Source organism: Ambystoma mexicanum, chromosome 2q (assembly GCF_040938575.1).
Source record: "Ambystoma mexicanum isolate Mex_15411 chromosome 2q, UKY_AmexF1_1, whole genome shotgun sequence".
Taxonomy (NCBI): domain Eukaryota; kingdom Metazoa; phylum Chordata; class Amphibia; order Caudata; family Ambystomatidae; genus Ambystoma; species Ambystoma mexicanum.
The window spans coordinates 194,116,732-194,141,117 of record NC_090924.1 but is presented as its reverse complement, the minus strand read 5'-3'; the positions used below and the strand labels follow the sequence as shown (position 1 = coordinate 194,141,117).

At 49.7% G+C, this 24,386-nt stretch overlaps 1 protein-coding gene across 2 annotated transcripts in view; it reads left to right on the top strand.

Moving 5' to 3' along the window:
- ABCC1 (ATP binding cassette subfamily C member 1 (ABCC1 blood group)) overlaps window positions 1-24,386 on the top strand; it is a 2,255,476-nt gene that overhangs the window by 1,822,165 nt on the left and 408,925 nt on the right. The window lies entirely within an intron of this gene.

Sequence of the window (24,386 nt, the reverse complement as noted above, 5' to 3'; positions counted from 1 at the left end):
CGCTCCTCGTCTCAGGGGGCCTACAGGGGTTGCGGCAAGCAGGGAGCGCCTCGCCGCCGTCGGCAAGGTGGCCAGGGCGGCAAGGCCACCACCTCCAAGCAGGACTGAACCGGCCGTGGCCTCGGGCCCCCACCGAAGCACCCCAGTGGGAGGCCAGCTGACGAAGTTCGTCGGCGTGTGGAAGTCCATCTCCACCGACCGTTGGGTGCTGGATACCCTGGCAAGAGGACACCCTATCGAATTCCTGAAGAAGTGCCCTCACGTTCCACCTGTGGCCAGGAAGGAAAATCACGTCTCGCAACTGCTGTTGGAAGTACTGGCGATGCTCAGGAAAGGCGCCATCGAGCTTGTCCCGAAGAGGCTCCGGGGCTCCGGGGTGTACTCAAGGTACTTCCTCGTCAGGAAGAAGATGGGCGGCTGGCGCCCCATCCTGGACCTTCGTCCTTTGAACGAATACATCAGGTCACAAAAGTTCAGGATGTTCACCCTCCAGCACGTGTTGGGACAGCTGGAGGAAGGCGACTTTCTATCGTCGTTGGACCTGGAGGATGTTTACTTCCACGTTCCCATCCTCAAAAGTCACCGAAAGTTCCTCAGGTTCGTCGTCCAGGGACGCCACTACCAATTCAGAGCACTGCCGTTCGGATTGAAGTCGGCCCCCAGGGTCTTTACCAAGTGCCTAGCACCTGTGGCGGTGCGGCTGCGCCTGCAGGGGATTCACGTCTACCCCTACCTGGATGACTGGCTCATCCGCCCAAGGACGAGGGAACTCGCCGTCAAACACACTGCGAGGACCGTCCAGCTACTCACAGACCTGGGATTCGCCATAAATTACCCAAAGTCCCACCTGGTGCCGTCGCAGGTGGCCCTGTTTCTGGGAGCGAAGCTCGATACAGTGAGGCGCCTGGCGGCACCGTCGGAAGAACGCACGAAGACCATTCTAGGCAAAGTGCAGCGTCTGCTAGCCAGGGACGTGGCCAGGGTGAGGTCCATCAAGTCCCTCCTGGGGATGATGTCCTCTTGCATCTACCTGATGCGCCTCTGCAGACTACGGATGCGCCCTCTTCAAGAATTTCTCGACGCCCCTTGTATGCAGGCGATGGGCACCTTCGAAGACAGGGTCCCCCTCAACGAGGTGCTCCGGCGGGCGATTCTGTGGTGGGGCGTTAGAGCGCACCTCACGGCGGGCAAGGACTTTCAGACGCCGGCGTACCAGGATACAGTGACGATGGACGCCTCCCTGGAAGGCTGGGGCGCCCACACCGGAGATCTCCACGCAAGAGGCCTCTGGCTCCCGGAGGAGAGGCTCCTGCACATCAACGTCCTGGAACTCCGAGCCGTGTTCTGGGCTCTCAAATCGTTCCTCCCGTCACTCAAGGGCAAGGTGGTGCGGATCTTCACGGACAACACCACGACAATGTTTTACATACGGAAGCAGGGAGGCACCAGATCCCCAGCCCTATCCAAGGAGGCACAGGATCTGTGGCACTGGGCGGTCGCCCAGGGGATGTTCCTGGTTCCCTTCCACCTGGCAGGAGAAAGAAACGCCGACTCGCTCAGCAGGGAGCTGTGCGCGTGTCACGAGTGGGAACTGCGCCAGGATCAGGTGGATCAACTCTTCTGACGATGGGGCAAACCTCAAATCGACCTGTTCGCAACAGCGACGAACTCGAAGTGCAAGAGGTTCGCCAGCAGGTTTCCCCAGCCGAGAAGCATGGGCGATGCGTTCTCATTCCCCTGGGATGGCCTATACCTGTATGCGTTCCCCCCCGTTGCCGTTGCAGCTTCGACTCATCAACCAGCTCTAGAGGTCCCGGTGCAGGATGATCCTCGTCGCACCGGCGTGGCCGAGGCAGATCTGGTTCCCGGACCTTCTGGACTTGTCAACGTCCTCTCCCATCAAGCTGTCGGCGGACACGGACCTTCTCTCCAGAGAAGGAGGCGCCATCTTCCCCCCACGACCCGGCGTCGCTGAACCTGCAGGCTTGGCTCCTGCAGCGCTAGAGTTTGGAGGCTATGATATACCGGCCGATTGCAGAGAGGTTCTTGCAAAGGCCAGGGCGTCCTCGACTCTCAAATGCTACGGTCATAAGTGGAAGAGGCTCTCTATCTGGTGCCGGGCATAGAAGATCAACCCCCTACGGATTACTGCCCCTCAAGTGCTGCCGTACCTGCTATCGCTGGCAAAGGCTGGGCTAGCCCATGCCTCCATTAAGATTCATCTGGCGGCGATCTCCAGATATACCAGAACCACGGGACGGACGTCCCTGTGGTCCCATCAATTGGTAAAAGAGTTTATGAAAGGACTGTTCCGGTCGTTCCCGCCGGTGAAGGCCCTGGCCCCGGCGTGGGAACTTAACATGGTGCTGACCAGGCTCATGGGGGCCCTTTCGAGCCGATGCACTTCGCACCGATGAAGTTTGTGTCGTGGAAGACTGCATTCCTGGTGGCCATTACCTCCGCACGACGAGTGGGAGAGATCCAGGCCCTATCCTGCAAAGCACCGTACTTGACTTTCCATGCCTCGAGGGTGGTGCTTAGGACGCACCCCTCCTTTATGCCCAAGGTGCCGTCGGACTTCCATCTTAACGAGCCCCTGGTGTTACCTGTTTTCTTCCCGTCTCCTTCGTCGCCGGCCGAGAGGACTTTGCACTCGCTAGATGTGGCTAGAGCGCTGAAGTTCTACGTGGACCGCACGAAGAGTTTTCGGAGGACATCACAGCTATTCGTGAACTTTGGAACTGTGAATCAAGGGAAGGCTCTCTCGAAGTCTATTTCCAGATGGCTCTCCGGCTGCATCATGCACTGCCACCGGTTGGCTAACCGACCGCTGCCAGGCCGTCCGAGAGCCCATTCGACCAGAGCGATCGCTGCTACTACGGCGTTCTTATCTGGTGTGCCCCTGCTGGACATCTGCAGGGCTGCTACGTGGAGGTCGACGCACACCTTCACGAGATTCTACTGCGTCGATCGGGATTCCAGAGAGAGTCCAGGGTCGGCCAAGCAGTGCTGCGCAACCTGTTCGCTTAAGGTGAGCCTGGTGAGGAGGTAAGAGATGCTTAATGTTGAGTTTTTTGTATTGCTTAATGTTGAGCCTTTTGCCACCTCCCGTGGTTGTGCATGTGTGTACTGCTATGTATTCTTATATTCATGAGCATGTGAATCCATGCCAGACCCCATGCTGGAGAAGGAACAAGTTACTTACCTGTAACTGTTGTTCTCCAGCATGGGTCTGGCATGGATTCACATGCGAACCCTCCCGCCTACCCCTCTGCGGCTCTTCACTTGGTCATACTGCCACTTCATGTGCTACCAAATCTGAAGATGGCTGCCAGAGGCGGGGCTTAGAGAGAGGGCAGTCATTGGCTGTGGTCAGTATGACGCACAGATCAGTGATTGGTTACTACCACGAAAGACAGATCAGAAACGAAACTGATACTGATTTTTCTTTACCAAGGATTCCCAGCCTGACGACGGGGAATATTCATGAGCATGTGAATCCATGCCAGACCCATGCTGGAGAATAGTTACAGGTAAGTAACCTGTTCCTTCACCTCATTCATGCATCCCAGACCATGCTCAATGAGCCTGCCCTCCTTTCCATCGATGCAGAGAAAGCATTTGACAGGGTAGAGTGGGGATTTCTGAAGGCCGTTCTACGTAAGATAGGTATGGGGCCCTAGGTTTAGAAGGGCAATACATGCACTATATACAGCCCCCAAGGCATCCATATTTGAGAACGGAGAATACTCCAGATGGTTCAAACTAGAATGCAGAGCCTGCCAAGGATGCCCCCTCTCTGCATTTCTTTTCGCACTCTCCCTAGAACCCCTAGCACAGACAATGAGGGCGGATCCCATGGTGGAAGGCATCCACCTGGGAACGACTGAGTACAAGGTAGCTCTCTATGCCGACGACATACTCTTGCCCATCACTAACCCCATGACATCCATTCCCCAGCCCTCCTCCTGTTAGAAAAATATGGTCAGGTCTCAGGGTTTAAAGTAAACAAAAACGAAATCCACACACTTCCCTCTACCTGGACAGAAAAAAAGAGAATGAAATCAGGTTCTCCCCGTTGGACCTTAAGATTGAACACGCTAAACTAAAATACCTGGGTGGGGGCGTGGCTACAAGGCCATGTAGGGAGACGCGTTCTCATGAGAGCTCCTGCCGATCCTGAATAGATCGGAGCAGAAGTTACACACTGCTATACGAAATCAAAGGCGCGGATGTATGAAGCTGCACAGTCTAGCTGGAGTGAGGTGCGGAATCGATCGGCACCAGTACTTGAGAGAAAATGCACATAAATGACTGCGGCAGCAGACTTGAGGATGATGCAAAATGGCGAACAGCAATGAACAAAGGAATAGAACGCAATTAGGAATGACCGGGAAGATACTGTAGTGAGTGGCAGTGCTGGAGGCTGCAAGCAGAAAAAGCAAAAAGCAGAGCGAAGGTGGGGGCTTGCTGCGTTTTTACGCGGTACACAAGCAGCAGTATTCCAGTGCCCGAGGCATACACACTAACGCCCCAGAGTAAAACCGGGAAGCAGGCTTTCCCAACCACGAGGGACCACAACGGAGTGCCAGGGGGGTCAGATGGATAAAATAAAAAAAAAAACACAAGGCGTTTGGGAGAGTCTATGAATTTTGGGACGGAATCGCAAAAATAACACAGCACGGAGTGTTGACATGCCACCACAAATGAAGACCACTGCATAAAATAACAGGATCCAGAGGAATCTCGTTGCTGCCAATTTGGTGCTGCCGTCTCCGAGTCACGGATCGGCGGCCTCCCTGCAATCAGGGCTCCAACGCAAGCCCGCCAAGATCCAGTGATCCCTTCCAAAGCCCTGGGCTGCAACAGCTGGAGCTCCCCACGGCTCTGTTCTATGGCAGAGCAGGCACCGGGGCCCCCACAACCGACGAACAGGCCCAGCCACCCTCTGCCTCCCACCACCCTCTGCCATGCGGCCCCCAACCTGCAGACACAGGAACGGAGAGGTCATGCAGGCGCACACAGCAGTGGACCGGCGACCGGCGTAGGGGGTGATGCAAGACTGGGCGCTCCTGGCTCCGGCCTAAGCCCTGCTGGCCTCCAGCACACACCAGCCCCCTAGGCACCTGGCGGATTCGTATCCCGCACCAAGCCACTGCGGGGCCCCATCTACAAGCCGCCTGCCAAGATGGAGCCTCAAATGAAGCGGACACAAGCCAGAGGCACACCCGACAGTTGAGAGGGGCTGGGAGGCACGCAGCAGCCATCACCTCCCCATGGCCCCCTCCCCAGTGCCCGCTCACAACATGCCACTATACAGCGGGGCGCACCCCAGGGCCTAGAGGAACAGGCCAAGAGAAATGCCTGGGACCATCACCTGCGCACCCCAGCTGGAGCTGCTAATGCTTCCACCCATCCAACCTCTGGGAGTGGAACCCCCCCCCCCCCCCCCCACACGGCCCAGGCAGAGTGGGGGCAAACCAAGACATACGCACAGGAAGTGGCAACTGTACGCAAGGCAGACGGAACCGATACACGGTTATGTGGTAACAGCAAAGTGTGGATGGGAAAGCAGTGAATGGTGTGGCGCAAGGGCGGACGCACAAGTAAGCCTGCAGGTGGAAAGAAAAAGGACATTGATGAGGCCTACGGTGGCCGCGAGGCAGCTAAAAGAAGGGAAAGCCTGAACCATGCCCTAATAGCGGCTGAGACCCAAAGTTTGGATACCAGCAATAAAACCAGTGTGCAGGGGAGAGGGAGAATCAACGCACATGGTATTCCCACAATACAGATGAGCGCTACGGCGCTGTGATCAGGACATATACAGTAGGAAGTATCTAGACCACTGACAGGCGGAACATAACACTGGGCCCTGATAAAACCCAGATGGTGCACGGAAGGACCAGAAGGGCGCAGACACACAGGAAAACACCCCTTGGCAACAGTGAGTGGATAAGACACTCTCACTGCAGCAATGGAGAGCACGCCCTGAACAAAGAACTGGCAGGATCGGATGTAGCAGAGTGCACCGGTGGAGGTTAGATACGGGAGCAGGCTCTGGGGGCCATCTTGGGCACTGAAACATCCTGTACTCATGATGAGGCTATTGGACCCAGGCGAGCACAGTAGGCACCCACCATAAAGGCCCTGAGGCTGGGCAGGCGATTGGGCAAACGAACACTGGTCGGATTTGCCCTGTGCACTCAGACCCACAGCGCTGGGACACAGAGCGATGTCTTCCAAACAGCCCAAGACAAAGGGCAAGCAGTCAGTGATGGAGGACTTCGTGAAGACTCCACTGTTGATGGAGGGGGCCAAAAGCAAAGACAAGAGTGCCCAGACCGGAACACCCCCGGCACGTGGGGACCAACAGATTCTTGAGGCCATAGCAGACCTGAAACTGACACTGGAAACTAAACTAAACTAGATGCCGCCATAACCACACTTAAGGAAGCGCTAGAGGTCAAAATTGACACAGTACAAGTGGACCTCACCCTGTTAAGACAAGATGTCAGAACAATCGCTGAAAGAACGGGCGTGCTGGAATATGAGATGAAATCCAACACAGCCACCTGTGCATCACACGCCTCGGAGATCCACGTGCTCTGACAACAAGTAAGCAACCTGGAAAACAGGGCGGGGGAAGTGGAAGGGCGCGCGTGGAGAAATAACATACGTATTGTGGGCCTTCTGGAGGAGCAAGAGGGCTTGAATCCAACAGAATATGTGGAGACCATGTTATTGCAGGAAATAGGGGGTGGGACACTCACGCAAGGCTATGCGGTAAAAAGAGCGCAAAGGGCCCGGACTAGAAGGCCCCTGCTGGGAGCCCCCCCAAGACCCACCATTGCCAAGATACTAAACTACCGCGACAGAGAAAGGATCCTGGAACACTTCCGGAAAGGAGGTACAATACGTAGGGCATCGGCATCCGCATCCATAACCGCCTACCCAGACTACATGCTCCAGGTGCAGAGAAGGCATCTGAATTTCGGGGCTGTGAAGAGTAGATTACAGGACGCTGGCTATAAATACATGGTGCTGTATCCAACTAAGCTGAAGTTGTTCCACAAAAACCGAACTGTTTTCTTCGACACGCCGGAAGACTCAATGGAATGGCTAGACGCTCAGAATTGCCCGACTGAGAAGGACGAGAATGAGAGCAGAACAGAATGACGGAGAGAACAAACCAGAGGCTGAGGTGTTGTATAAAATGTAACTCTGGGACTTGATTATAGAAACGGGAAGTAGTGCAACGACGGGCAGAGTAGCAGTGGCACAAAGTAGGAGACTAGGAGGACCTGACCTCATACCCCACCAGATAGATTAGTTGGGTTACCATTAGTGTGGTAACACCCTGCTGGTTTCCTAACGCCGGCTTGCCAGGATAGGACCAAATGCGGGGTCGCCTGAGATCCAGGGATGGAGCTGGGCAACAGTTGGGGAATGAAGGGGAGGGAGGCGGGGGATTGTTGGGGAATTTGGGGTGGAACTAATTTGAGAGTGAGCTTATACTCACGCAAAGCATGAATGGGGCGAAGGACATGGATGGAGGGAGCAGGGACAAGATATGGGCGCAGATGGGAGACCTTAGAATTGTAACCTGGAACGTCAGGGGACTAAATAGCTACTTGAAGAGAAATGAGGTAATGATGTACCTCAGAAGACAAAAAGTGGATATAGCTTTGCTACAAGAAACCCACCTCACCAAAGAGAATCAGGAGGCAATTGGGAAGAAATGCAAGGGGACCACTATAGGGGCATCATATTCGATATACGCCAGAGGAGTAATTATCTGGATAGCGCCACATTTACCCTTCCAGATGCAGCAGGCCATAGTGGAGCTCGATGGGAAGATGGTAGTTATACGGGGGTTGCTAGAGAATAGAGAACTGTGTATCATAAACACATAAGCCCCAAATCAATACACAGTGGCATATTTCAGGACACTATACAGCAAAATCAGCCCACACAAAGGGGGCGCGGTTATATGGGGAGTGGATTTTAACTGTACGCTGGACCCTAAACTGGATAGATCAGACATGAAACTAGAGAAACCCACTCCCACAGCTAAAACCCTACAGGCCCTGCTGAGAGACTTTCGGTTGGAAGACATATGGAGACAGCAACACCCGAATGATAGGCGCTACTCACACTATGCGGCCCACAGAACCTATACACGTGACTGGACTACATGTTTGCCACCCCGGAACTCATTGGGGAGATGGTGGGGTCAGAATATAAGTCCAAAATACCCTCAGACCAGTCTCCTCTGGTTCTGGCGTGGCGACACCAGCCCCCCAGAGCCAGGATCCCAACGTGGAGCAGTGCCTCTCTCACAGCCTTTACCTAGCTACAAATAGGTGAGCTGGGGTCCACCCGCCGCCCTCTACCCGCTGGAGCATATTGGCCACACAGAATATGTGCGTTTTTCTTGCCGCGCTCCATCTGCACATTGCCGTGCCTCCTGTTGCCCACAAAATGCCCCGTTGTATGGAGGTGGCCTGGCCATTCTAAGATGTCCGACCTGTAGAGCTCTCTGCTCCCTCATCGAAGCGATCCTCTGATTGGCTGCACCATAGCCTATCATCTTCACCGACACACCGACACACCGGCAGACGCAAGCCGGCGTCCGCGCTAAGACAGAGAACAAAGGCTCCTGTCCTGAGCCTGTCACGAGTCGGATAGAGCCCAGGGCCTGCTTCTATGCCTGATTTACCCTCTCGAGGATCCATAACGTTTCCATCTACCCAGCCAGTGATCTGGTAAGACTTCTAGAACTTTGTATCCCGAACTAAGTCTACAGTGTTATTTCACCGCCCATTACAATCCATGAGTTCACTCAACTTCACACTGTGTACTATGCTTATGTTGACTGCCAATATCCCGCTATGTAATGTAGTGCTTTGCCATAGCCGTCGATAATGCTGCAATGACTCTCTCATTTGTATTATAGGAGTAGATCTACTATTAGCTGTATTCACTGTAGTTAGTAATTACACTTCCTACCACTATAACGTTGTGTTATTGTGACTAACCATATTAGCCGAACGCTATATGCATGATTGTAGTTACTACCTTTCTGTTACTGCCTAGATCTGTACCTCTAGTTCTCCAATTGACTTAGTGGATTATTGGCGCTATTGCTTGCCCAGACTTCTCTCCATAGGTTTTGCCATTAGCTACCCTACGGATAGTACACGCCTAGCCCTCCAAACTCAATTAAACCATGCCAGGCCGGTTATTACTTATGATGCTTCCCTTTTGTTTTGTACTGTGTGATTTGCCCTGCACAGGCTCCCACTTCATTACCCATGATAATGACCTCTCTAGAGCAGCATGCCCTCGCCACCACCCCATTCCCTGTCCCACGCCCTTCCTACCACATACCAATCCTTTTCCCCAGTATCACCACCAGATCAACATTCAAACAGACTATATATCGACCCAAAAGCCACAAACTGCCAGCAAACCGCACTCCTCTATTACAAATAAATTGCCTAAAACAACCTACCCGGTCCTTGGTGCACTCAGACGTGCCAGGCTTAGATCACGGACCTACACTATTCCTTGGTGCCCAATCAGGGATTACACCAAAGTTAAGCAAACAAAACAGATCCCATTACAAGGTTTCATTAGAACCCAAAGACTCAGATCCCGATTTATAAATCGTCTGAGCACACGTGCCTCTGCCACCTTTGCCACCATAGGAAGCGCATCACTACTAGCGACCCAAACTAAATTCCCTAAAATGATTATCACAACTAAACAACAAACCATTGTAGCACCAACACATGCCCATCTCCTTTAGTCCAAGGGCCACCTCCTCCCATGCACCTCAAAGCAGCTCTCATTAATGCTGTTACGCTCACCTGACTCCCACGGAGGCACTGGCCAGGATCGTGCTGCTGTGACCTCTTCTAAGGTGTTGCGCGGGGGTCAGAAGATGGACTGGACCGTACTCCCAACTCCTGCTTGTCCGGCTTGCAAAAGTATCCTTCTGTAGGCGAGAATAAGGGATTAACTGTCTGCGGGGAATGCTACCAGCCTCCCCCTTTCCCCTCTCACCCTCCTCTGCTTCCCGTGGCGTCTCACCTTAGGGTCTTGAAGGGCGAGCTCTCCTTCCTGCTTCTGATGCAGGGGCGCGTTGGTATCCAGTTACTTCACTGGATTCTTGATTTTATGAGAACCAAACTTGCTTGGCTTCCAGGTAAGTTCCTTGAAAGGTTCCCCTTTTGTCCTTGCATCAATATGCTAATGTCAATGTCTTTTTCCCCATAGGGGCCGGGGTACGGAATGCCGGGGAAAAGGCACCGACCCGAGATGCGAGGTGCAATCCCTGTAGAAATCAGGTAAGTCTTGATGAGCGTTTTTGGGTAATGTCTTTTCATTCGCTCATTGACGCTAATGTCTTTTTCCCCATAGGGGCCGGGGTCTGGAAACGTCTGGATGCGGCGCGGACCCGAAATGAAAAGGGAATGACCCAACAGGTAAGTCTTAACATGGAGGTTTAGGTTTCCTCATTCCCTTCTCTCTCTCACCTTTGCTCTTGTCTTTTTCTCCCTAGGCGTGGAAGCGTGGCTGCGAATCCGGGTGATCGCTGCTGAACATGGAGGCGCCCTGTGAAGGTGAGTGGAATGCGGCGCTGCGGCGGTCGATGCGATGTGCTTTTAAATTAAGTGTCTTCCTTTGCATGATCGTCGGCGAGCTGACTCCGGAATGCGGATCTTGCAGGTAAAGTCTTTTCCTTCTCCTATTCTCTCTTTCTCTTCCTTTGTAGGTGATCAGGGTGCTGGCAGGCGTGGCAGAAGTCCGAATGCAGGAGCAAACTGGGTGAGCGTCCAGCTGCTAGATGCAGAACAACGCGAAGCATGTGCTGCTCTTCGGGTGTGGTTTAAATAGCCTGTAAAGTAGTTCCAGGTATGTATCTTTCCACTCAGATATGTATTCTTCCTCAGACCAAACCCGAGTGATAAAGTAGTCCAAAAGATAAAGTAGTCCCATTCAGTCCTCAAGAGGGCCTGGATGTAGCAGCACGGTCTGCTTCAGGTAAGTGCACATTAAAACACTTACACACATGTCTTGCTTTATGAGCCTGGCGCCTAAGGCGCCAGGACTGGGGTCCAGAATGAGCCTGGCGCCAAAGGCGCCAGGACTGCGTCCAAAAGGCCCCAACTTGGGCCTGCTGAGACGTCCTTGGGGAAAATGATGTCTGCCTCTGGGGTTGCTGGGCTGGGCCTGGCTCCTTGGAGGTAGGCATCATGACAGTACCCCCCCACAAGGCCCCTCCCAAGGTTGTTTCCTCCGGGGGTTTTGGCTTGTTCGGAAATCTACGGTGGAACCTTCGTATTAATCGAGGTGCGTGAATATGGTTACTAGGCTCCCACGATCTCTCATGAGGTCCATAACCCTTCCAGTCAACAAGATAGAAGAGCTTTGACTTTAACATTTTGGAGTCTAAAATGTCTTTCACTTCGAATTCTAATTCCCCATCAATTTGAATAGGATCTGGAGGCTTGGACAGTCGGGTTCCTGGTTGTACCGGTTTCAAAAGTGATGCGTGAAAAACGGGATGAATACGCATGTTGGAAGGCAAATCCAGTTTAAAGGCCACTGGGTTGATTATGGCTTTGATGGGGTAAGGCCCAATGTATCTGGGATTGAAAGTCCGTGGGCCCTTGAGAGATAAATGTCTAGTTGCTAGCCAAACCTGGTCTCCTACTTGGTAAGGAGGTGTTTTACTTCGGTGCAAATCAGCGTTTTCTTTGTACTTTTTCTTGGCTTGCTGTAAATGAGTTGTAGCTTCTTTGAAGGCTCGGGTTATTGTGGAATGCAGATGATTTACTGCGGGCATTTCCAGGGTCAGAGGTGGATCTAGGTCAGAGGTTCGAGGATGGTGACCATACAAAGTATAAAAAGGAGTTTGACCGGTTCCGGAATGCATAGAATTATTGTATGCATATTCTGCGATCCAAAGAATGTCTTTCCAATTGTACTCGGATTGGTGCAACATGCACCGAAGATATTGCTCGAGAGTCTGATTTGTCCTCTCGGTTTGTCCGTCGGTCTGGGGGTGGTGGCTGGTGGATAATCGCACATCTATTTGTGCTAGTTGGCAACACTTCCTCCAAAAATGGGAAATGAATTGACTTCCACGATCTGAGACTAGTACGGAAGGGAAACCATGTATTCGAACTATATTCTCCAGGAATTCCTTGGCCAGGATGGAAGCTGAAGGCAATCCTTTTAGAGGGATAAAGTGGGCCATTTTGGAGAACAGATCCACGATTACTAGGATAGTGTTGTAACCACCACACGGAGGCAGGTCCGTAATGAAGTCCATAGACAAGGTGTGCCAAGGTGCCGGTGGAATCTCCAAGGGTTGAAGTAGGCCAGCTGGCCTGTTCCTTTGACCTTTATTTTGGGCGCAAACTCCGCAAGACATCACAAAAGACTTTGTCTTTTCTCCAAGAAGGCCACCAGAATTGGCGTTTGATCTTTTCTTCCGTTTTAGCGATACCAGGGTGTCCTTCCATTAACGATTCATGATAATGAGCAATAACTAGTTCTTGCAATTCCTTACTTGGCAGAAATAACCGCTCTTGGAAATACGGTAAGTTATCCTTAACGGTGAAGTGGGGACCCTTGTGAGTCCATTCCAGTAAGGCTGAAGGGTCAAAAAGTAGTTTGACTCGAGTTTCAACGACCTCGATGGTTTGCAATGAAGTCAAACCTAAGATTCTTTGTTCAGGTATTATCGGCACAGGTTCTAAACACGAATTGGGTTCTTCCATGCCAATCCGGGATAAGGCGTCCGCTTTGCCATTCTTGCAGCCAGGGCGATAGGTAATCATAAAATCAAATTCTGCAAAGAATAAAGCCCATCGGAGTTGTCGTGAAGATTGGGCTTTGGCCGTCTTTAAATACTGCAAATTTCTGTGATCCGTAATTACAGTGATGGTGTGTCTTGCACCGAGGAGGTAATGACGCCAAGCCTTAAAAGCAGATTTAATGGCTTGTAACTCTTTGTCGGTAATTGCGTAATTAATTTCAGGAGCTGAGAATTTCCTGGACCAAAAGGCTACAGGGTGTAGCTGGTTAGTTTTCGGATCCCTTTGCGACAGGACAGCTCCCATGGCTAAACTGGATGCGTCAGTTTCAACAATATACGGGAGATCAGGATGCGGGTGCTTCAACACAGGTGCGGAAGTGAATTTGGTCTTTAGGTCTTGAAAGGCTTGTTCGGCCTCTGGAGTCCATTCAAAATGTTTATTCTTACGTAAAAGAGCAGTAATGGGTTGGACTATTCGTGAAAACTCTGGGATGAATCTTCGATAGAAGTTGGCAAAGCCAAGCATACTCTGAACCCCTTTCACTGAACCTGGAGATGGCCATTTGAGGATGGCGTCCACCTTTCGTGAATCCATTCGAATTCCTTTAGGAGTCAGAACAAATCCGAGGAATTCAACCTCAGTGGTACCAAAGACACACTTTTCCAGCTTGGCAAATAGTTTGTGCTGGCGCAATTTCTCTAGAACTGCTCGAACATGTTTTCGATGATCTGACCCAGAAGATGAGTACACCAGGATGTCGTCGATGTATACGATGACACAAACATCGATAAGTTCTCGCAGAACATCGTTCATGAAGAATTGAAAAGCTGCAGGCGCGTTGCACAAACCGAAGGGCATAACCTGATATTCGAAGAGCCCGTATTTGGTGCGGAAAGCTGTCTTCCACTCGTCACTTTCTTTTATTCGCACTAGGTGATAAGCTCCCCGGAGATCTAACTTGGTGTATATACGAGCATCTTTTACTTGATCAAGAAGTTCAGGGATCAGAGGCAGGGGATAACGATTCTTTATCGTTATCTGATTTAAAGTGCGGTAGTCAATACAAGTTCTAAGGTCTCCTTCTTTTTTAGGCACGAAGAACAAAGCGGAAGAGACCGGGGCTTTGATGGGCGAATAAAGCCATTGGCAAGGTACTGATCCAAATACTGACGCAAATGCTGGTTTTCAGGTTCAGTGAGAGCATAAATCCTACTACACGGCGGTTGAGCATTGGGAACTAGATCGATCTGGCAATCGTAAGAACGATGAGGGGGTAGCGTGTTAGCCTGTTCTTTCTGAAAAACGTCCTGGTATTCAAGGTATTCTGCCGGTAGTTGAACAGTGGCGGGGGTTACTGTGGCTAAACCAATAGCTGGATTTCTAGGATAACAAGTGGGACCACAATCTGGAAAAGTTATTCTCTTTGCTCGCCAGTCTATTAGAGGATTGTGTGTTTCTAACCAAGGAATTCCGAGGATTACTTGAAATTGTGAAGCCTTGATTATATCAAACACTATTGCTTCCCGATGTGCATCCTGACTCACAAGTGTCACTTCTGTGGTGGAATGCGTTACCGGCCCAGAGGCTATTTCGGTACGATCAACCGTAGTAATGACATCCTGGTTTATTTTTGGATGCAGAGGAAGGTTCATCCTGGAGGCCAATTCGCGGTCCACGTAGTTTCCGATAGCTGCGCTGTCGACGTATGCTTTGATGGCATGCAACCGTTGGGGCTTTTTTGGATCCACGAGCACCATTGGCAAGACAAAATGCGAGGTCAGAGAGTTCGTTTTCAAGCTCGGCAAGCGGACCTCTTCGCTTGTCGAGCCAGGTCGTTTCCCGAAACAGGTTCCATTAAGTTGTTGTCGGAGGCACCAACCACCTTCCTAGGTGGTTTTACCGGACATATCACGAAGAAAGTGACCGGAAGCCCCGCAATAGAGGCATAGTTGCTTTTGTCGCCTTCTCTCGCGTTCCTTCTGAGTTAACGGCCCCTTAACTCCCCCTATTTGCATAGGTTCCGAAGCTTCGGTATTCCTGGGGTTTACGAGGGTTCTGATTGGTACTCGGGTTTCAAACTTGGACTGATCTGCTTTCCTATTCTGAAGTCTGTGATCCAGTTGTACCACAAAGTCAATATATTCTGCGCAGCCCTGGGGTGGATTCACTACTTGGGCCAGAATGTCTTTTAGCTCTCCGCACAGACCCCGGTGAAATAAAGTGATCCTTTTATTTTCAGGCCATCCGGTTTCCACCACCAGTCTGTTAAAGGAGGCTATATAAGACAAAAGATCTTGACTACCTTGTCGTAGAGATAGCAGTTCGTTGTCAAGGGCCTGTCCCTGCGAGTGTCGAGCGAACAACCTTTCCATGCTGGCCTGAAAGCCCTGAAAATCCTGGAGAATTGGATTGTTCTGGTTCACCAAGGGAACAGACCAATCGGCAGCACAGCCACTTAGGTACGATAACACGAAGGCCACTTTGGTCTTATCATCAGGGAAGGCTCCTGGTCTGCATATAAAATGTAAGCGACATTGGTTCATAAAAATGGCATATTTGTTTGGGTCCCCCGCAAAACGTTCAGGCGGTGCTAAAGGCATGGATCCCGGCAGATTGATCTGAACAGGGTTACTCGAACCCAACAAAGTGGAAATTCCCCCGGGACTAGGTAAAGGAATTTGTCCAGCCTGACTCTGTAGCAATCGTTTGGCCAGGTCATCAGTTTGTTCCTTGGAGAGAATGAGTTCTCTTTTGAGGGCATTAGTCTCTTGGCGAGCTCAGTGTACCTCTGCCATTAATTCCCCCAACAGCTGGGCCAGCTGGTCTGTCTCAGAAGTCTCCATAGCACCCGGGTGGGAAATTGTGGGTAGGCTTCGCGTTCTGTTACGCTCACCTGACTCCCACGGAGGCGCTGGCCAGGATCGTGCTGCTGTGACCTCTTCTAAGGTGTTGCGCGGGGCTCAGAAGGTGGACTGGACCGGACTCCCAACTCCTGCTTGTCCGGCTTGCAAAAGTATCCTTCTGTAGGCGAGAATAAGGGATTAACTGTCTGCGGGGAATGCTACCAGCCTCCCCCTTTCCCCTCTCACCCTCCTCGAAACCCTTCTGTGCTTCCCGTGGCGTCTCACCTTAGGGTCTTGACGGGCGAGCTCTCCTTCCTGCTTCTGATGCAGGGGCGCGTTGGTATCCAGTTACTTCACTGGATTCTTGGTTTTATGAGAACCAAACTTGCTTGGCTTCCAGGTAAGTTCCTTGAAAGGTTCCCCTTTTGTCCTTGCATCAATATGCTAATGTCAATGTCTTTTTCCCCATAGGGGCCGGGGTACGGAATGCCGGGGAAAAGGCACCGACCCGAGATGCGAGGTGCAATCCCTGTAGAAATCAGGTAAGTCTTGATGAGCGTTTTTGGGTAATGTCTTTTCATTCGCTCATTGACGCTAATGTCTTTTTCCCCATAGGGGCTGGGGTCTGGAAATGCCTGGATGCGGCGCGGACCCGAAATGAAAAGGGAATGACCCAACAGGTAAGTCTTAACATGGAGGTGCAGGTTTCCTCATCCCCTTCTCTCTCTCACCTTTGCTCTTGTCTTTTTCTCCCTAGGCGTGGAAGCGTGGCTGCGAATCCGGGTGATCGCTGCTGAACATGGAGGCGCCCTGTGAAGGTGAGTGGAATGCGGCGCCGCGGCGGTCGATGCGATGTGCTTTTAGATTAAGTGTCTTCCTTTGCAGGATCGTCAGCGAGCTGACTCCGGAATGCGGATCTTGCAGGTAAAGTCTTTTCCTTCTCCTATTCTCTCTTTCTCTTCCTTTGTAGGTGATCAGGGTGCTGGCAGGCGTGGCAGAAGTCCGAATGCAGGAGCAAACACGGTGAGCGTCCAGCTGCTAGATGCAGAACAACGCGAAGCATGTGCTGCTCTTCGGGTGTGGTTTAAATAGCCTGTAAAGTAGTTCCAGGTATGTATCCTTCCACTCAGATATGTATTCTTCCTCAGACCACACCCGAGTGATAAAGTAGTCCAAAAGATAAAGTAGTCCCATTCAGTCCTCAAGAGGGCCTGGATGTAGCAGCACGGTCTGCTTCAGGTAAGTGCACATTAAAACACTTACACACATGTCTTGCTTTATGAGCCTGGCGCCTAAGGCGCCAGGACTGGGGTCCAGAATGAGCTTGGCGCCAAAGGCGCCAGGACTGCGTCCAAAAGGCCCCAACTCGGGCCTGCTGAGACGTCCTTGGGGAAAATGATGTCTGCCTCTGGGGTTGCTGGGTTGGGCCTGGCTCCTTGGAGGTAGGCATCATGACAAATGCACGCTCCATAGCTGCACATGGCACAGAGATACATGACTACATTACTGAGCAACAGCTCGACCTACTTATGGTGACTGAAACCTGGCTCCACCAAGCCTCCGGACCTTTGCTTACTATTGCCATTCCTCCGGTCTACACTATCCTTAGGACAGACAGAATGAAGTCAGTAGGTGGGGGAGTAGCTATTATTGCTAAAACCCATCTCAAAATAAGAGCCTGCCCCATAGAGAACCCAGACGGGTACGAAATCCTGCTAGCCACACTAGCTACGAACCATAAAAGTACTATAAACATAACCACCATTTACAGAGCGCCTAATACTAATTCTCAGCCAGAATTAGACATACCCTTACTACTAACGCCACTCATTAAACCTAACACAAAATGTATAGTGTTTGGTGATTTGAACCTTGGATTCAATGATACCCAAGACCATAAAGCAGAAGCACTACACAGTGCACTCAAAGACATGGCCTTCACACAACTCGTGAACGCCCCTACCCACAAAAAAGGGAGAATACTAGATTGGATACTACCACTCAATACCACAGTATCCATAGACTCCATTAACACAGTACCCTAGTTAGACCATTATAGTATAAACTTCTCTATCCTGTGCAATGAACCAGACCTACCTAAAACTATCATAGCGGAATCTTACGTAACCAGAAATATCCGTAAACTCTCAGCAGAAAACCTCAACCCATTGTTAGCTAGTGCCCTCAATGACAAAAGGACCAATAATGAGAACCCCTGTGCCTTGGCTGACACCTACCATAAATGCCTCACCTACACAATAGATACGCTAGCACCTTGTGTCAACAAAACCACACGTAAGGACAAAAAATCCTCCTTCTGGTTTAATGAGAAATTAGATTCTCTTAGACAGATTAAACGATCGCTTGAACACCGTCTTAATAAAAACCACACCCTAGAAGCCATGGACACATTCAACACTGCAAATAAAACTTATAAAGCAGCCATCATTGTTCATAAAGCAGATGCCCTTAATACAGAATCAGAAATGCCTCCTCTGACACAACAGTTATTCACCATACTTAAGAAGTTGGAGAACCCCATCCCTATCATTAACCCGATCCAACCAAGTAAAGAATGGTGCACCACCATTCAAGATGCTCTTGCCACTAAAATTAAACTATTACAAAATAAAATGATCTCCAAAAGAAACTTCCTAACTGATAAGACCCCAAGACTAACCAAATCACCAAGCACATAGGAGACACTACTCCTTCTTTCAATTTCACCCGTTTCCCAAGATGTATTACATAGTACTCTAACCAAACTCAAAGCATCAAACTGTAAAGGAGACAACTTCCCAGCACACTTAGTTAAACTATGCGCCCCTACCCTCACACCCATAATCTCTAATTTTGTGAATGCCTCCTTCAATTCTAATCTGGTCCCAGTCAGCATTAAAGCGGCGTGGGTCACCCCACTGCTAAAAAAAAGCCTACACTAGATCCACTAGCTCCCACTAATTACCGGCCCATAACGACCGTCCCCTTCCTACTTAAAATCATTGACAAAATAGCCTACCACCAAATACAAACCCACCTTGAACAAAAGAACCTACTAGGAGCCAGACAATCCGGCTTCAGGCCCAACCACAGTACTGAGACGGTCCTCTTGGATCTGAAAATCCAATTGGAGACTATCAGAGATACAGGCAAACTAGCTACCCTATTGTTGTTGGACCTCTCAGCAGCATTCGACCTGTTAGACCACGACAAACTTTGTGAAACCCTAAAAAAAGATTAACTTTTCAAGCAACACCACACTCTGGATCAAATCCTTTTTAACGACCGAACATCCAGCATTGCCATCGGTAATTATGCAGTTGACCCTATAGGAGTTCCCATAGGGGTTCCCCAGGGATCCTGTCTCTCCCTTACTCTCTACAATGCATATACAAAACTCCTATTCTCAGCCCTTGATGACATGGGTGTCATCTACGCAAACTTTGCAGATGACACCCAGATCTTCATATCCATTACAGGTGACTACACCCAAGATACCCATACCATCCATAAAGTATACGCCATAATCCAAAATTGGATGGCCCTGAACAGCCTTTGCCTTAACGATGAGAAAACAGAGGTTCTCATCGTGCGCTCACAAAAAAGAATAAGCACCCTCCATCCCGACTACTCACACATCAACATTGACGGCACACAGATCCCAGTACTCAAGCAAGTCAAAACTCTTGGGATATATATAGATGCCAGCCTCACTATACACAAACAAATATCAGCCCTCTCATCCTCTACAGCTTACACAGCTAAACTTATTGCACTCAGCTGCAAATTCCTTACTCCCACAAACTGTATTACTTTGGCTAAAGCGCTGATTTTAACGAAACTGGACTATTGCAACATCCTTTTTTTAGGAAAATCCAAAACTAATATTAATAAAATACAATTACTACAGAACAAAGCCCTTAGAGCGGCTCTAGGTATAAAGAAATCCGAACACATATCCAACATTAGGCGAGAAAACCACTGGCTGCCAATTGAAGCCAGAATCATTTTCAAAACACTTAGTGTCGTTAATAAATGCATCACATACAAAGCGCCTAGCTACCTCAACAATACCATCAAGAAAAAAACCTCCTGTAGGACACTTAGATCCAATAAATAAAAGTAGCGCAATACAAATACAGTAGAGCAGGAGGTAGCAGTTTCAAAGTCCTAGCCCCGACTCATTGGAATGCATTACCATTCAGCATAAAAAATGAGGACACTTTAATAAGATTCAAAAAAGCGCTGAAAACATGGTTGTTCAATAAATATTAACCTCAGCTATTCCCAATCCACTTTAGCACCAGAACGGCCTGACCAACCTCGCTTTACAGAATAGAAATACTAAATGCTGATCCCAGGTCCCACATGTATGTCCAGTGGTCATTTAGACCTGTAACTAGAGTTTTTAAAAGAACTGCGATTTCATTGTTTGATGGATTGTAACATTGTATAAGAAATGTGATAATATGCCTTTAATTTCGCCGTGATACCTTTGGGTCTGGGCGAGTAATAAATGTAATAAATAAAAAGTGGAGGCTCAGAGCCGAAGCATTGAAAGATACTGCATTCCGAGAGGACCTTAGGTAGGAAATAATTGAATATTTCGAAAAGAACACTGGAAGTGTGGAGGCAGAGGGTATTCTATGGGAAGCTTTTAAGGTGGTGGTTAGAGGGGCCGCCATAGCCAAATCCAAGGGACTCTAAGGGGGCATAACGCGGGAGTTGCAGGAGACAGAAAGGAAACTGGAAGTAATCATGGAAAGAGGGGGCACCTCACAGGAGGATGCCGAGTCTCTGCGCCAATTACAACAAGCATGTGGGGAACTCTGGGAGAGGTTATGTAACCAGAACTATAAAAAATACATCGAAAGACAACACGCCGGGGGAGACAAACCAGGGAGGCTGTTAGCATGACTACAAAGGAACGAGACACCCAGAACAGCCATCAGAGAGATAAGGGGGGAATCGGGCCAAATATGGAGAACACAGGAGAGTGTGAACAAGGGATTCCTCCAGTTTTACCAACGCCTATACGAGAATGCAGGAGAGACGGCAGAGCAGGAGACTCAGGAAATGCTAGAGGACATAGGACTACCTAAATTGAGTCTAGAAGATAGTGAGGACCTAGATGCCCCAATAACAATAGAAGAAATAGAGGCAGTGGTCACACATCTGCCCACTAACTAAACTCCTGGGATGGACGGGCTCCCTAGCAAATGTTATAAAGCATACAGGCAAGAGGTGCTACCCCCATTATTGACAATGCTAAATGAGGCCTTTGAGAAAGGCAAACTGCCGGAATCCTTGAGAGAGGCGGTCATAATACCGCTCCTCAAACCCGACAAGCCAAGCACAGACTGTGGATCGTATAGACCATTATCAATAGTAAACCAGGACAGTAAAATCCTCACAGCAGTGCTGGCGAATAGACTTAAACGGGTAATGAATAAACTCATACACCCCGACTAAACCGGATATGTCCCAGGCAGAAGTATATCTGATAACCACAGAAGGCTCCACCACATAATAGAACAAGCAGAAGATAACCCGACCGAGATAGCAGTAGCCTTGCTAGACGCGGTTAAGGCCTTCGACTAAGTAAGATGGCCTTGGCTGATGGCGGCTCTGAAAGAATATGGGATGCGACCGGGATACCTGAGGTGGGTGAAACTGGTGTCTAGCTCCCCAATAGCCAGGGTCAAAACGGGGGCGATTATTTCAGATAAATGGAAACTCAGTAGAGGCACGAGACAGGGCTGCCCATGGTCCCCGATGCTGTACATCCTTGCACTAGAACCCTTAGCCATCTACCTAAGACAGCAATATGAAGAGGTAGGGGTCTATACCAAAGGGGGACCGCACTTGATATCATTGTATGCAGATGCTATGCTGGTATGCCTGCGGTACCCGGAAGAAGACTTACAATACATCTTGGAGGTGATGGAGCGCTAGGCAGCTCTCTCTGGTATAGCGGTTAATCCCAAGAAAGTCGAGCATGTTCCCCTTGGGAGGGTATAGAGGTGTCCCATAGGAAGACTTACCAATCTTGCAGATGGCCTGGAAGACCAGAACGTTCAGATACCGGGTGGTTAACATATATCATACAATAGAAGGCAAGCACAAATATAATACGGAAAGAGCAGTAGAAGTTATCAAAAACAGCATGGGGTTCTGGGCAAAGCTCACCCTAGCCATCTTCGTAAACATCCCACATATGCTGCCCAAACACTTCTTCACTAGACTACAGAGTTTATGCAGAGGTTTTCTGTGGCACAACACCAGAAACAGAATTGCCCTCTGGAGATTACAGAACACGTACAACAGGGAGGTATTAATCTGCCGAACTTTGAGATCTACCATTTGGCAGGGCAGCTACAGTACGTTACGAGGTGGTTGTCGGAAGAAGCTACAGCAGAATCTAGATTGCTGAGAGACGAATGCGAACTGTTTTTTCTGAAAGAACTGATATGGCTGCCCAAATCAGAGTTGAAAGGGCGATCGAGACTTTTGGAACTGGGCTGGCACACTTGGCACAAAGCATGCCGAGCTATGGGGAACCCGACCCCATGCTCCCCGCACGTGCCACTAGTGGCACTACGCGGGACAGATGAGTAACTGAGGAAAGGATCCATAAATATTGGGAGCCGGTAGGACTAGCAACCCTGGGCGACATATGGAGAGACGGGAAGGCAGTGTACTTCCAAACGATAGTTGACGAAACTGGGATACATATGGGACATCACTTACACCAGAATGGTTAAATGGGTGAAGGAAACGTGGTCTGAAATAGCACTAGCAGAACAACCTGACACTGCCATAGAAACAATATGACATCTCGGAAGGAGGCCACAAAATATCTAGGATCTGTGAACTAATGATGTCTAGAGTGTGCAAGGAGGTGCCCCAGCTGAGACGAGATTGGGAGGAGGATGCAGGAGTACCTATGCAAGATGGGCAATGGGAAAGCGCACAAAGATACCATAAAAAGTTGTCAAGAAATGCTAGGCTGCAACAGATCCGCTATATGTCACCCATAGGGCGTATATGACCGCCCGTAGGATCGCCGGATTCGGGAGTATAGAAACACAAAAATGCCCCAGGTGTGGCGAGGTGGATGCAGGGATGACCCACATGTTTTCTGCGTGCCCGGTGGTTGGGAAACTTTGGCGGGAAATCCAACAACGGCTATCTGAGAAGGGAAGTCAGTTATATGTGGAATTGTGTGGGCATGTGTGGTGGGGGGATTCACTAGACCACGTAACCTGAAACGTGTGCAAACCTAAGGACCTGGCCTACATCCTGGCTAAACGAAGAATAGCCATGAGCTGGAAAGCAGCCCATAGACCCAGAATAGAGGCATGGTGGCATGATCTCCTGAAATGGGCCGACGCTGAGACAGTAGCATGGTATGAGGCAACTAGCAGAGGGGAGTAGAGTGAAGTGGGGCCAATGATGGAGTGGAGACAACTGATAGCCACACTGACGAGAACCAACCACGCCAACTCAAGTGGAAATGATACGTCTGAGAGTAGCGAAGGGGAAGTACCCTCCAAGACAGGAAATGTGTAGAACTTAGGCGTAAAGCTCGAGTTAAAAAGGGGGCATGGGGAAAGACAGTACTAAAAACATGTAAATGCATGCTATGAAGCTTGTAATTGAGAATGTCGGGTGTGTTGTTTGATTTTTGTGTATTGTAAAAATCAATAAAAATTGTTTAAAAAAAAAAGACTAAATACCTCATACCTATACAGATCACCAAAAATGTGTCCGATCTATACGAAGCCAAATTCCCTCTCCTCCTCCAGCGGTTTTGTACCGACTTAGCAAGATGGAACAAGCTGACAATATCTTGGCTGGAGCGACTTAATGCTGTAAAAATGGTTTGCCTCCCCCGGCTTTATATCCCTTTCAAATGCTACCCGTCAAGATGCCAAAAAGTTTATTTTCCGAGGCCAAGAAAACCATTGTAAAATTCCTCTGGCAGGGGAAGAAGGCAAGAATTTCATATGACACTCTGACATTTCCCAAAGACAAGGGTGGGGTAGGGCTCCCCGACCTAAAAAAATGCTATGAAGTGTCCCAGCTTCGCGTCCTCATCCCTCACCTGCGTAATCACAAAGACACCCAATGGGTTCACATGGACAACCACTACCTATCACCAGCTGCAGTCTCGGAATGGCTCTGGTCCCCCAAGAAAAGGCTCCAGAATAGACTCAAGGACCACCCAATATTGAGCACCATATGAGATATCTGCAATAAGGGTAAAGATATGCATAAAATCACCACATGGCCATCCCCTCTAAGCCACCTATGGTCTCCCGAATGAGCGACCTTACCCCCTTTGAGAAGATATTAGACTCTAGGACGGAAATGAAGGGTCTGATATTGGTAATGTATAAAGAACTGATAGAAGCGGGAGAAGGGACCACAGAGCCGCTGAGAGGCAAATGGGAGAGAGATCTAGGTGAACAGATTAGTCCAGATTTGTGGGGAACAATATGTAAAGCAACCACACAAACCTCCATTTCAAATCAATACAAGTTGCACGCTATCAAACTGTTACATAGGTGGCAATATGACACTCTCAGGCTCTCTAAATGTTTCAAACAGCTAACCCAAAATGTTGGCGGAAATGTGGGGAAAACACTGATTATTGGCATATGTGGTGGGGGAGTGGCAGATACTTACCTTATACTGTTTGGTCTTG